Source organism: Schistocerca piceifrons, chromosome 5 (assembly GCF_021461385.2).
Source record: "Schistocerca piceifrons isolate TAMUIC-IGC-003096 chromosome 5, iqSchPice1.1, whole genome shotgun sequence".
In the NCBI taxonomy this organism is placed as follows: Eukaryota; Metazoa; Arthropoda; class Insecta; order Orthoptera; family Acrididae; genus Schistocerca; species Schistocerca piceifrons.
The window spans coordinates 329,553,206-329,566,002 of record NC_060142.1 but is presented as its reverse complement, the minus strand read 5'-3'; the positions used below and the strand labels follow the sequence as shown (position 1 = coordinate 329,566,002).

General features: G+C 38.4%; 1 pseudogene; it reads left to right on the top strand.

The window, feature by feature from the left end:
• The first annotated feature begins 11,302 nt into the window (after positions 1-11,302).
• LOC124799622 lies at positions 11,303-11,420 on the top strand (annotated as a pseudogene).
• Positions 11,421-12,797: the final 1,377 nt, after the last annotated feature.

Sequence of the window (12,797 nt, the reverse complement as noted above, 5' to 3'; positions counted from 1 at the left end):
TGCATCTTTTGTGTGTTTATGTTAACGGTGTATAGCAGTGTTTCTTTCTGTGAATTCGTAGTTCCATACATTATGTTGTGTTTAGCTAGCTTTATTGGATAATGGGAAATATTTATCGGAATTTTACTGAGCTTGTATCTGAGTAGAACTCGTTTGCAATTCTATAGGTGGTTTTGAGATTGCATTTGTTATTGTGTCTCCTGTTGTGAGATTATTGTGTATACCAAATCTGCGGTTGTCATTGCCTTTTCTTATGGCTGCATTCGGAAAGTGGGGTTTGTTTCTTGTTCTTCATCTGATGTAATCATTATATTGTGCATAACTTTCATGACTTTGTGTAGTTGTATTTTGTTCTAAGGTTCTTTGGTTGGTCTACCATGCATACTATGTCTTCCTTTATTTAATGATAGAATCATTGGTTCGATAGTTAATAGATATCACGTGCACACCAGATATGAAACACAAGATATGTGCTTAGATTACAGAACGTCTTTGTACTGGTAATAATCGACAAGAAACTATTTACTAATATGAAGTGAAACAATGTACATTGTTGTTACGTTAAAACTGTATTCCTAACATCGATTATTCCACTCCTTTTCTATTCTTCCTTGAGGTCAATTTCAGCGACTGCTACTTACTAATAACATGTAATAAGGCTTTCATGTAATTCGGTGTATGCCTTTCACATTATACGCAACACTCAAAGAGTTTAGCATGTGTCATATACGACTTCTTGCTACTATTCAGTACAAGCATAATTCAGTTGATCCAGCTGCTTTGAGATACCTGTTTCCTTAGGCGCATTGCGGAGGACGAAGGTTCAAAAATGCGTCTTCTCATCTTGATTTAGGTTTTCCGTGAATTCCCTAAATCGCTTCAGGCAAATGCTGGGATAGTTTCTTTTAAAAAGGGCACGGCCAGCTTCCTTCCCCATCGTTCCCTAATCCGATCGGCCGTATAACCTCGCTGTTTGGTCCCGTCCCCAAATTTAACTAACCAATGAAGCAACTACAAAATATTTCACCATCGTGTCACGTGGTTATCGAGAAAATAGTGACGCTAAACAATCCTCACGACGCTAAATCCGAACTTGGATGCATCGTAGACAGTCGCTTACATCTGATGTCCACGCCATTTTATGTTACTAATGGGGGAGGAATGTCTTACTGAATAGCACTTACGTAGCGACCTTTCACGCCAAAACAGTCAAAAAAGTCTGACGCAAATCGCATTTAGATACATTAACCTGTACTTTTTATTCCGTACCTAAAATATAAAACGAGAATACATAATACATATTTAAAAAGAAAAATATATATGCTGCTGTACCTTCCAGAGATCCCAAGTGATATTCTACTCATGGATGCCGAAAAAGTCCATTAATGCTTAATAAATTTTCGTTACAGGAGTAACAACCACGTCAGAGAACACGATGCATTATATTGAGGAGCATATATTAATTTTTAGCCTATTTCATGTACAAAACTTATTTACTCTTATTTACTCTGATGTCATTTGTGTATTGTATATGCATAGCTCAAGTTCTAGGTAACAGTCACACTATTTGAGATTACTAAGCAAATACACACATTTATCGGTTTCTTTTTATTTAATTGTCAGTTTAATAGAAGAAGCTGACCTCCTTTAAATGCATTAGGTACCTCTTTAACACAATTTTATTAATAAGTGAACTTTTTATGGCAGTTGGCAACTTAATGAAAGCGACTGCTCCTCACTAAAGGGCACTTTTCTGGACTCAAGTAAGTAACTAAATTTTTTGAAGATTATTCCTATTATAGTTTTAAACATGGCTGCGTAATCAGTGACCGTTTACATATTAAAGCTAAAGCAATAACAGCCCTCAGTCGCAAAAATTAAGTCATTTGACCTGGTTTCGACACTTCGATGAGTGCCTTCATCAAAAAATAAACGATCCTATCGACCTATTACGTAAGTACATTTTGGGAAAAGTTTTTTATATAAAAATATAAGTATTGACTGACAGTACAAGAGAGAAACAGTACTTACATGTCATGTACAGAATTACTATCAAGCGATGAGGCTTTAGCCACAAATTTGAAGAAAAATAATACATGGAAGGCGAGCCACAATGGGCTACTCATATATGTCAAGCCACAGGTAGTAACAGACTGAGGTGCTCGCGTTAGTAACTGCGGGCAGGTGAACATTGTACCAAGAGTGCCATCTACTAGTCGCAGGTACAAACTGGCTACTTAACATTCAAATAAAGACAGACGAATATTATGATGAACAGTATTCAGTACATGAGGTAAAAGGCAATATTTTGTTCGACAGCGGCACACAAAGCAACATTTCGTCTACATCAGAGCTTATAAGTGAAGTTTAAAGGATGAAAACATCATTTAGTGCAACTGTGGGCTGTTTCTTATTCGAGACAATTTCGTAACGGTTGCTGTTGTCGCATCCATAATGAAAATAATGAAATATGTACCCGACAAAATAATGAAATATGTACCCGACCATGTAGTGAAGCAGCATATGGACAAGTCTTTAAAAGTTATGAGAACAGGCATGGCAATTAAATACATTAAACAGTGTAAAGAGAGAAATGTGTTGCCTAAGTTTGTGAAGGAGCTCGTTAACTACAAACGGTCTTATGGGGCGTCCAACATAAGCACTAAAATAAAGAATTTGGTTCTAGATAGTAGAGTAGTTGAATTATATCTCATTAAGGATGGTTTAAATGAAGTTTCATAAAGTATGTATTTGTCACTAGCGAAAGTTTCAAGCAAGTGTATAATTTACAGATAGATAGTTACTGGCTTTTTGTCAATGAATGGCTGCAGAATCGTAACGAGGAAATCGTGATTAGGCATGAGAAAAAACTGGCTCAGTTGGTATATAGGAAGGAGCCTAGGAAGCCATGTAATGTACAGCGGAGTGAGATAAAGTTCTACGAAATGGTTGTTAATAAAACGGAAATAATGTTTCCTTCTTCAGAAAAGAACTTGTTAAACAATGGGATTAAATATAATGTTACACCTCAGCTTGATGAAGAACGGACGATAGAAAATGTAGTGGTCGATATGAAGGTCGGATTAGATTTTGCGAAAGTTGAAAAAAGTAAGCAGGTCGTATTGCACATGAATGTTCAAAAGTAATAGAAAAAAAGCCTAAGAAGGTTAGCAGAAATAATGAAGAATACAGGTTATAAGGAGAGTTAATATGAAGTAGAAGTAACACGAGGCCATTATCACCAAGGCTGACAAGGGAAACTCGGTTATTGTAGCGTTTGGTAACGAGTATATTGACAAGACCATGCAATTTTTTAATGAGAATAACATTTTACAGCCCGAGGTACACCCCCGAATAGTTTGCAAAATGTTAACTGGGATGCTCTTAGTAACACAAAATGCCTTAAAGACGAATACAAAAAGAAGACTTTAATTAACATGAATCCGAAGCCGTATAAGTTATGTAGCCAATTTAAGGTTCACAAAAAGGACCATTCGATCCGTCCGATCGTCGACAGTTCCCGTAGGGCTCATCAGAAATTCTCTAGTTTTCTGCAAAATAAGTTGAAGGAAGTTTATGTGTTCGTACGTGTCTACTCCACAAAAAAATTCTTGGGAGTTAGTAGAGAGGCTTAAAACTATCTCATGCTCATCTATGACTAAATTAGTGTCCTTCGACTTAGTTAACTTATATTCCAATGTCCCAATTGACATCACGCTCGACATCATAGAACAAAATCTAGGGTATCATAAAAAAATATTAGCACAGGAACCACTGAAACGATGAAGCTCCTACGTATAACGCTCAAGTACAATTATTTTGAACTTAATGGGAAGATATATGAACAACCGTATGGCCTGGCCATGAGCTGCCCGCTTGCTGGGCTTATGGCCGACATTTTTATCAGTTGAAGAGAAATCAGTTTTTTCAATAGCACTATGGACGTTAAAGATAACATTGGATTATAAACACGATATGTTGATGATCTGTTGTTTCTGGTAGATGGGTCCCGTAAGCAACTGGGGCAGTTACATACTCATCTCAGTTCGATGCATCACAAAATAAAGTTCACTATGAATCTAGGGAATAATACTAGAGAGATTAATTACTTTGGTTTAAGCTTACCGGTAGTTAACGATGGGATATAGTTCAATATTTATCGAAAGTCTGCGTTTACAGATTGCGTCATTCCCAACAGGTACTCGCATCCTTGGGTCTAGAAAATGGCTTTTTTTCATTTCAAGTGTACACACGGCAATAAATTTACCTCTTACCCAAGCTAACTTTCAAAAAGAAGTGTGTACATTAAAAGAGATTGCCGGTAATATTGGTTATAACCTCAACATAGTCTATAATATACTTTAGCACAAAACGAAAAAGATAGTATACACGTTGATGAGGTCGGTAACAGCTATTCCCTTTCTAGGAAACATATATTATAAAATGCAACGTGTACTGTATGAACACGACTGTAATGTAGCATTTTTCCCCAACAGTAGCTTAAAACGAAATTTTGTTTGTTTCAGCAATAACTATTAGGATAAGCTATTGCAATTAGGAGTTTATAAACTGAAATATAGTGATTGCCCGGCGTATTACATTGGGCTAACAGGTAGGTCTGTATCCATATCATATAAAGAACATATTCCGTCGAGGATGGGTGTGCATAAGAATGGGTCAACGTTTGCTGAACACATCATCGAAGAAGGACAACCGATACAACCTGTTAACGACACCGAACTATTGTGTAAAAAAGCAAAGGGTATGCAATTAGATTGATTGGAGGTGGTGCGGATATACAAGCACAAATGCTTGACAGTAGAAATTTACTGTGAATGATCAGCGTTATTTGAAAAGTTCCAGCTTCCTTGACGGTTTTCAGCACGTATTGGGCATAGCATATACGCACTAGTAGTTACTCAATTGTGCCATATGATTGTATGATTATCTTTTGAGATAAACAAATGTTTGAGGGCAGTGCTCCAGAAGGAATTTGTCATAAAGAGTCATGGGCTGCTTTTATGTTAATAGTGGTTTACGTTGAGACAGATATATTAATGTGCCCTTTGTCATCTTGTACCATGTTACCGCAGTCATGCACAAGGGTGCCAGTCTTAGAAATTATGTCAATCATTGGTAGTGTGGCTATGTACAACGAATGCGGTCGGCTGACAGAATTAGCCCAATAAGCTATTAGAACGTATACTGTAAGCTGGAGTTTTATCTGCGTATTAGAGCCCCTTTTCTGAATCATACGTCAAATAGTGATACGACAAACTTTGTTATATGAAATTGTTAATCTTCTACCACTCTAATAATCACATCCAACAGTATTTTATCTGTTGCGACAGTCGTATTAATAGTATATGGTCCGTCATTTGCACATGTAGGCTTGTTATTAATTTATTGTTGTACATATTGACTAGTTGCCTGATAAACTGTGCGACGTATCTCACTGTGGTGAGCGCCACCTACGGTGCACGGGGTGCAGCACATTTGACATCCGTACGCCCTTTATAACAGTGGTAGTGGCGGAGGACATACCGTGCCATATATAATTTTACTTATGTTCGAAACAGGCTTACGTCTGTTTGAGTTATTTTATTGGTTTTGAAGCAGCCGCTGGGCTAAGACATTTATTAGTAAGTATGTAAGTAATATGTTATCACTTACCCAATTTTGAAGTTTATGTGCAGATTGTATCACTGGTCTAGATGTTATTTCGATCATTTCTTAGGACTTCTGAAGAAGGCTACATTATTATAGCAGGTACCATGGTCAATGGTAAAAATTAACATAATTCAATGCAACTGTGAGCTGTTTTCCATTCGAGGCTATTCTACGTGTTTCTCGTCATATTTTAGTCATGATCTTGATGGATTTATTCTAGCGGGGTACGGATATTGTGCGTCATATAATGACTTAAATCTGAAACAAGCAACTTGCATTCCAAATAACGTTGAGAAACACTATTTCCGAATACATCACGAAAAAAACTGCGACAAAGATTTGAAAATTTCAGAATTACGTGTAGGTGTACCTGCAAATTTTGTTTCAGCACACAAATCGTGAATGGAACATAAACGTTGTAAACCCCTCTTGGCCTAATACGCATTCTCTTCCATACCATACGATGTCTTGTGATGTAAAGATTCAGCTTTTACTGTGAAAGAACAAAGACTTTAGTCTACATTGTTAGCCATAAGGCATTACATGGAATGACAGAATTTATTTAGGCTACCTTTGATATTTCACTACCATATTTTACATATCATGCTTACAAATTTCTTTACCAATTCATCACCTAAACTGCTGAATGCCTATAGAAGATTCGTTAATCATCTGTTTTCCCTACTATACCTAAAAAGTATACCAATGTAATTACCTCACAAAGGTCATAACTTCCAGTATCTTTATTTGATGTATTCTTGAGCGTTATTCGTCAGTGTTAGATACAGAAAAGGTAGGATCAAACAAAGCGGTACTGAAGGCTCTATGAAGAGCAACCCCTTTCCTCGAAGTTTTGTTCAGTAAACGCAAGAATGTTACGGAGCAGTTCACGTAACACCAGTAGATTTTTGTAACACTTTGTCGTCTACGGCTGAATTCCTAATGATGTGTGTTCGGTGTAACGTCAAAGAGATATATGGTGAAATTACCATGGTACTAAAATCGATGAGTGTGTAGACCTACGGATGTTTTAGCACTGTTCCATCTTCCCGCATCCCATTCGTGAAGAGAATAGGAGGGGGCGGAAATGGCAGTGGAAAGAAAAGCATTCTCCATCATATACAGTGGCCGAAGGAGTATAGATGTAGTTACAGATATAAATGTCTTGTGCAATCGCTTTCCGAAAATGGAGCGCTATTGGTCATAAGAAATAAAAAGTGTTTCTACACATCGAAATCGCTGGGACGTAAAGACTAACGGTATGTATTCATCTTGAGCTGCCTCTCGTATGGTGTGATGTAACCCGTTACAGTCTTCCGAGCAAACGACGCCAAAAAATAGTTTTCAGCGATGTGTGAGTGTGTATTGCTCTTCATTGTATGTTGTGTAACATCCCCCTCTGCACTTTGCTCTCATGATGCCGAGTCTTATTAAGTTGTCCTATTGATAACAAGGGTGAGTTACATTCTTAAATTGTTATCGAAGTAATGGAACGTTTATTTAAAGGAGCACTACTTTAAACAGTTTGATTTTCTGCCAACACACAATATTGGCTTAAATTTGTGAGATATCATTGTGCTACTTTCATTACAAACTGTAACAGAAGTAGCTCCTCGTTTCTGCATTCACCATTTGAATCTGTTTTGTTTCTTTTGTTTACATAATACTTCGTTGATTAATGTCAATCAAGAGGTGGCAAATGTTCAGTCTTCAACGTTTATGCTTTCATCCAGTAATTTACTGTGCAACAGAAAACCATTAATTTACGTGAAAAATTGTATATTTCTGTCATTCAGTTCTTGGTGATGCCAAGTAATAAAGTCATGAGTTATTCTGATGAATCTGCAAGTAGCACACTGTTCTCTTTATCTCCAGAGTCTTCCGTTGGTTGTTAACATATATCGTTATCTCCAGTAACATTTTTACACGGTAAATATACAGCATCAAAGCTTGTTGCATATATCGTTATCTCCAGTAACATTTTTACACGATAAATATACAGCATCAAAGCTTGTTGCCAGTTCCTAGCCACAAATTCCTTGAAATATTGTAATAACGTTTCTAGCCTAGATATGAAATGTGAATATTATAGTCTGTGAAAGATCTGTATAAATGCAATCCCTAGTATTACGATCGCACATTACCGTCGCCGATGTAAGTTTACATGCTAGAGACAAGGAAATAACAGGCCAGCGGACGACGTAATACGCTGTTTTAAAACTTATACCGTTTCATATATTGGTGGCGATAAAAAGTTTCCGTCTGAGGGCGTTTCTGCAGCATATATGCAACGTAGCGCGAGTCCGATGCGGTATATAAGCACTGACATGTCGACACAGGAGTAGCGTGGCATTCGTGCCGTTCCAACGTGCGTGCGTTAAATGAGGAAACGGGGAAAGGGGTGACGTTATTACGGAATGCTTCCAGAAAGGAACGACGTGCAATTATTCCTCTCTTGGCTGCCGAAGGATAAACACCTTTGGTCATCCGTGAAGAGCGGAGAATGGGTAATTAAAGCGAAACTTCCGGGAAAACCGCGATAAGGGATGCTTCTCCTTCATGATAACGCACATCCCCTTATCGCAAATGTCGTAACTCACAGGTTAGGGCAGCTCAAATGGGAGATAATCGAGCACATGCCCTATAGCCCTAACCTCTACCCACGCGATTGTCTCTTCTTCGGTCCCTTAAAAAAGGCGTTGAAGGATTGACGATTCTTATCGGAAGAGGATGTATAATAGGCAGTTATGGACCTCTTCACGCAACAGGACACGTTGTTTTACCAAACGGGTGTCTTCAACCGCGTGCGTCGGTAGGATGATGCCGCAATGCTTATGGCGATTCTTTACTACACGGGCTCCTAACTTCAATAAACCACGACCGGTAATTAAATTTTTACGGTGCGAGACTTATAGTAGTAACTGTGAAGTCAACTGCCGCTGACAGTGTGTAGGACCACAATGAATGTCTTTCGAACTTCCTCTCATCAGGTGGCTACAGTATCTCTCTAACTTATATGTCGTATACATGAACGTAACGCAGGAATTTTTCTATTCGGAGACACGTCCTAGCAATATGCAAGACTAACAAATGTCATGAAATTTCCCACGAAGGTTAAACTCTGTCGGTATTCTACTGATGACATAATTTGGAGCATTAATTTCTTAATATATCCCTTTGGTGTCTTACTTCACTTTATAAAAATGCTATGTAACTGGAAAGAGCTTAAAAAAATTATTATCCATTTACTAGAAACTTCTGGGAAGAGTTTCCCTCCGACTGTACGAAGAAAGATATTAACGGTATAAATGAACGTGAAAATCGTAGCCCAGACATGTTATACTGTTGAAACACATCACCGAATCGGCTTAAAATAGGGAATCGCAATCATATGTAGACTTTTGGCAGGCTTATTACGCTTTTGGATCATCCTTGGTGACTGCAAAATGTTAAAATTGAAAATTAGTAAATTCGCAGGCGCTCATTAAACACGCAATACGAATCCTACGAAAATATCAAAGGACAGCTAATGCTACTCCTTCAGTGAAGTGAGATCTGAGACTTAACAACAGTAGAATCCAGTTCAAGGAAGACCAATGTCTGGCTACTCGCATTTCTCTGTTCGGACAATAGATTACACCACAGCCCTCCTTACTAGAGGTGCAGTGAATACCAACTATGGAGGTAAAAATCTTCAAGGTCGTTACACCGCGTCATGTTTCTCCTACAAGATCGACATTTTGATCATTTTTCGCGGATCTTCTACTGAGCCTTTTAGTGTCCACGGTCAGATGAACACGGCTATATGCGAAAGCACTGTTCTAACGATTTTTAACAAATTATTTAGATTCTAGTAACAAACCCGCTCTACAAATGCTCCATAGTACGTAACAACAAATCAATTAGTGTAAGATACTGCACGGAATCGAGATTGAAAGCAATATTTTAAGAACAGCCAAAGTTGTCAATTATAGCTAGATAATGTTGCAATACATCGTGAGATTTCTCTCACGAATAAACGGTACTTTCCGAAATGTACTTACCAATGATGGGTTTCGCAAGCTCGATATCTTGAACCGCTTTAGGCTCTGTGAAAGAGGTAAGCTGTCGAGTTATGCGAACCAATATTGCAGGTGAGAACACTTATGAGACAAGTACCCATAAAATCCCTGGCTTACAGTAAAAATTTAGCTTTTAACAAAATGGGAGATGTATTTAGAGGTACTGCAGCAGAAAATGACCATTTCGCCTCAAAAATTTCACTTTTGTCCATAGATTTCTATTCGATAAGAGGCAGCATTTGTTGCTTTCAAGATAACAGGACCATGCGGATTTTCCTTTATATGGATTTACGTAAGTTATCATAGGAGATACAGAGGAGCAATCAAATTACCCGTAGCGATGAAATACAGCAGAGTTACATTATGAGGATCTTCATTGTGTTCCTCATAAGTCTTGTAACTGGTTAAATGCATCTGCCAGAGATGGAAGTAATAAGGACTTTCTCATCGTAAGGACAGCGTAGTGAAGAATCAAACAGACGAGCTTAGGACAGAATAAGTTTTACATTCATTTAGAACATATGTCGGGAGCAATTCCTTGGTGATTTTATGTCTCTGACAATATTAGTTTGGAAAAAGAAAGACGAATGTAAACGCGGTCTCGTTTCAGTTATCACAAAGCCCTGTTAGCTTATAACTATGCAGATGCCATCACGAACAAATGAAATACAGCATGTACTGAGGGAAAAATGTAATAAATTTGTATAAGGGAAAAGTAACCAAATATATTGTTCAGTATCCTATATATGTAAATAAATCACATGGAATCACAAATGGAGTGTACGAATACTTTGTTCTAGGTTAAATTAGTTTAGAAACTTGTGCACAGTGCAAACAGACCATAAGGTAATAATGAATAATCAAAACAGGTTTATTACTGCTGTTTTAGCAATCTGCTTCCCATGTCTCTGCTTATTACTGTGCTGTTGGTATAACTACTCTAAACGAAAGGCTTACATTCATTTAGATCCATCTATCATCAACAGAGACACCAGCTGCTATACAGTTCTCCGACATACTATAAGAATGCAGCGCTCTGACAACGAACATTACCGCTGTTGAGAACATTTTTGTCTTTTCTATATTCCATGTGAGCAACTTTGTATCGACATTTCGTCATACGATTTGGTGAAGTCTCATAGTTTCAGAGTTCTGACATCATAATATTTCTGTGTAGTAGTTCTGTAACACAGTGGAAAATAGTAGCTCCATTTTGACTGATGAGGTAGTTATTACATGTACTTTGAGTGGCTATTCAAGATCGTTGACGAACACCTGGCGTTAGGCAAACAGTATGGCAAAAGTAATGGAGAAATTAGTTGCTTCTGGTGCCACAACTTTGTTCATAAATAGTTCTGTCCTCACACATAGCTGTACACTAAACTGTTTGATGGGATGTGGGCAGGTCTTACTATATGTGGGAAGAATTTCTTGGAGTTTCTGGTATGAAAAGTTCCAATAAATGATGTCGGTTCCAGATGGCATATCACGGTAACTGTAGAAAAATAGCAGACATGTTAAGGCTATGTTGTTGATTTTGTTTTGTGACATTCAGGTATCTTTACCTTTCCGGCAATGGCCTTGCCCCAGTGGATACAGCGGTTCCCATCAGAGCACAGAAGTTAAGCACTGTTGGACGTGGCTGGCACTTGGATGGGTGACCGTCGGCGCGGCCATGCGCTGTTGTCATTTATCGGGGTATACTCAGCCTCGTGATACCAACTGAGGAGCTACTCGACTGAATAGTAGCGGCTCCGGTCACAGGTCACCGGTCTGCCATCATAACGACTGGGTGAACGGTGTGCTGACCACAAGCCACTCCTATCTACGTCCTCAACTGAGGATGACACGGCGGTCGGATGGTCCTGAAGGGGCTACTTGTGGCCTGAAGATGGACTGCTTTTTTATTACCTTTCCAGCGCTGAACAGAGCTTGGGCAGATAGGATATGTCCACTCATTATTTAATAATAAATATTCCAGTGAAGAAATCGGTGTACAATATTATTATTGTTGAATGACATCTTTCACTGTAGAGAATGCAATGGAGCTTAACATTTCTTCCAGGCTATAAAAGAAGCTAAGTGAAAACGGACTAATTCCTAGCTGGCTTGGACTGTGACAATATAACTGCTTGCGCCGCACGTAAAAAATAAGCGGATAGAATTCTCGCCATTTTCTAGAACTTCGCCTTTAACTTTCCAATTTCAAGATCAAAATATAAAAGGAATAATAGTTTTCTCCACATCAGCTCATCAGAAAATCCTTCTGCCTCCTGCATATCGCTCAAAAGGAAGAGCGGTATTTATTTTCCACATCGTGAAACTAAATGTAATCATGAAAAGTGGCACTAGGAAATAACCCGTTCGCATCTGTCTCACTTTTCTGTGCTGCGACTGAGGATTCCATATAGAATTATCCCAAAGGGCAGGTGTACCTGGTTTTCAAAAGTTTTAAATTATTTTTCTCTTAGTAAGCCGTCAAAAATTTTTCTATCCCGTCACTAAACGCAAGCCACACAGAAGATTTCACAGGCACCGGCTACCGACACCAGTTTGCTTCATTAACTTTACTAACCCGAGCTCCTAGAATAAATACCGGCTTCACAACATAAACGGGCTTCCGTAATATAGTAATTATAGTGTCAAGAGCGTAATGGGGTCTTTAGGCAGCATAATTGTCAGACAAGGCAATTAATTTAATTTGTCATTCAAAAAATGTTCAAGTGTGTGTGAAATCTTATGGGACTTAACTGCTAATGCCATCAGTCCCTAAGCTTACACACTAATTAACCTAAATTATCCGAAGGACAAACACACACACACACACACACACACACACACCCATGCCCGAGGGAGTACTCGAACCTCCGCCGGGGCCAGCCGCACAGTCCATGCTTGCAGCGCCTTAGACCGCACGGCTAATCCGAAGTTGTAATTGATATGCTTCATCCATCATCATCTAAAACTCGATAAATACGCTTCTTAATATTCCATGCATTATTACCTTTCAACTGTATGGAAAAGGGAGGGTGAATGAAATTAAACTTCATAGGTTATACGGCCATG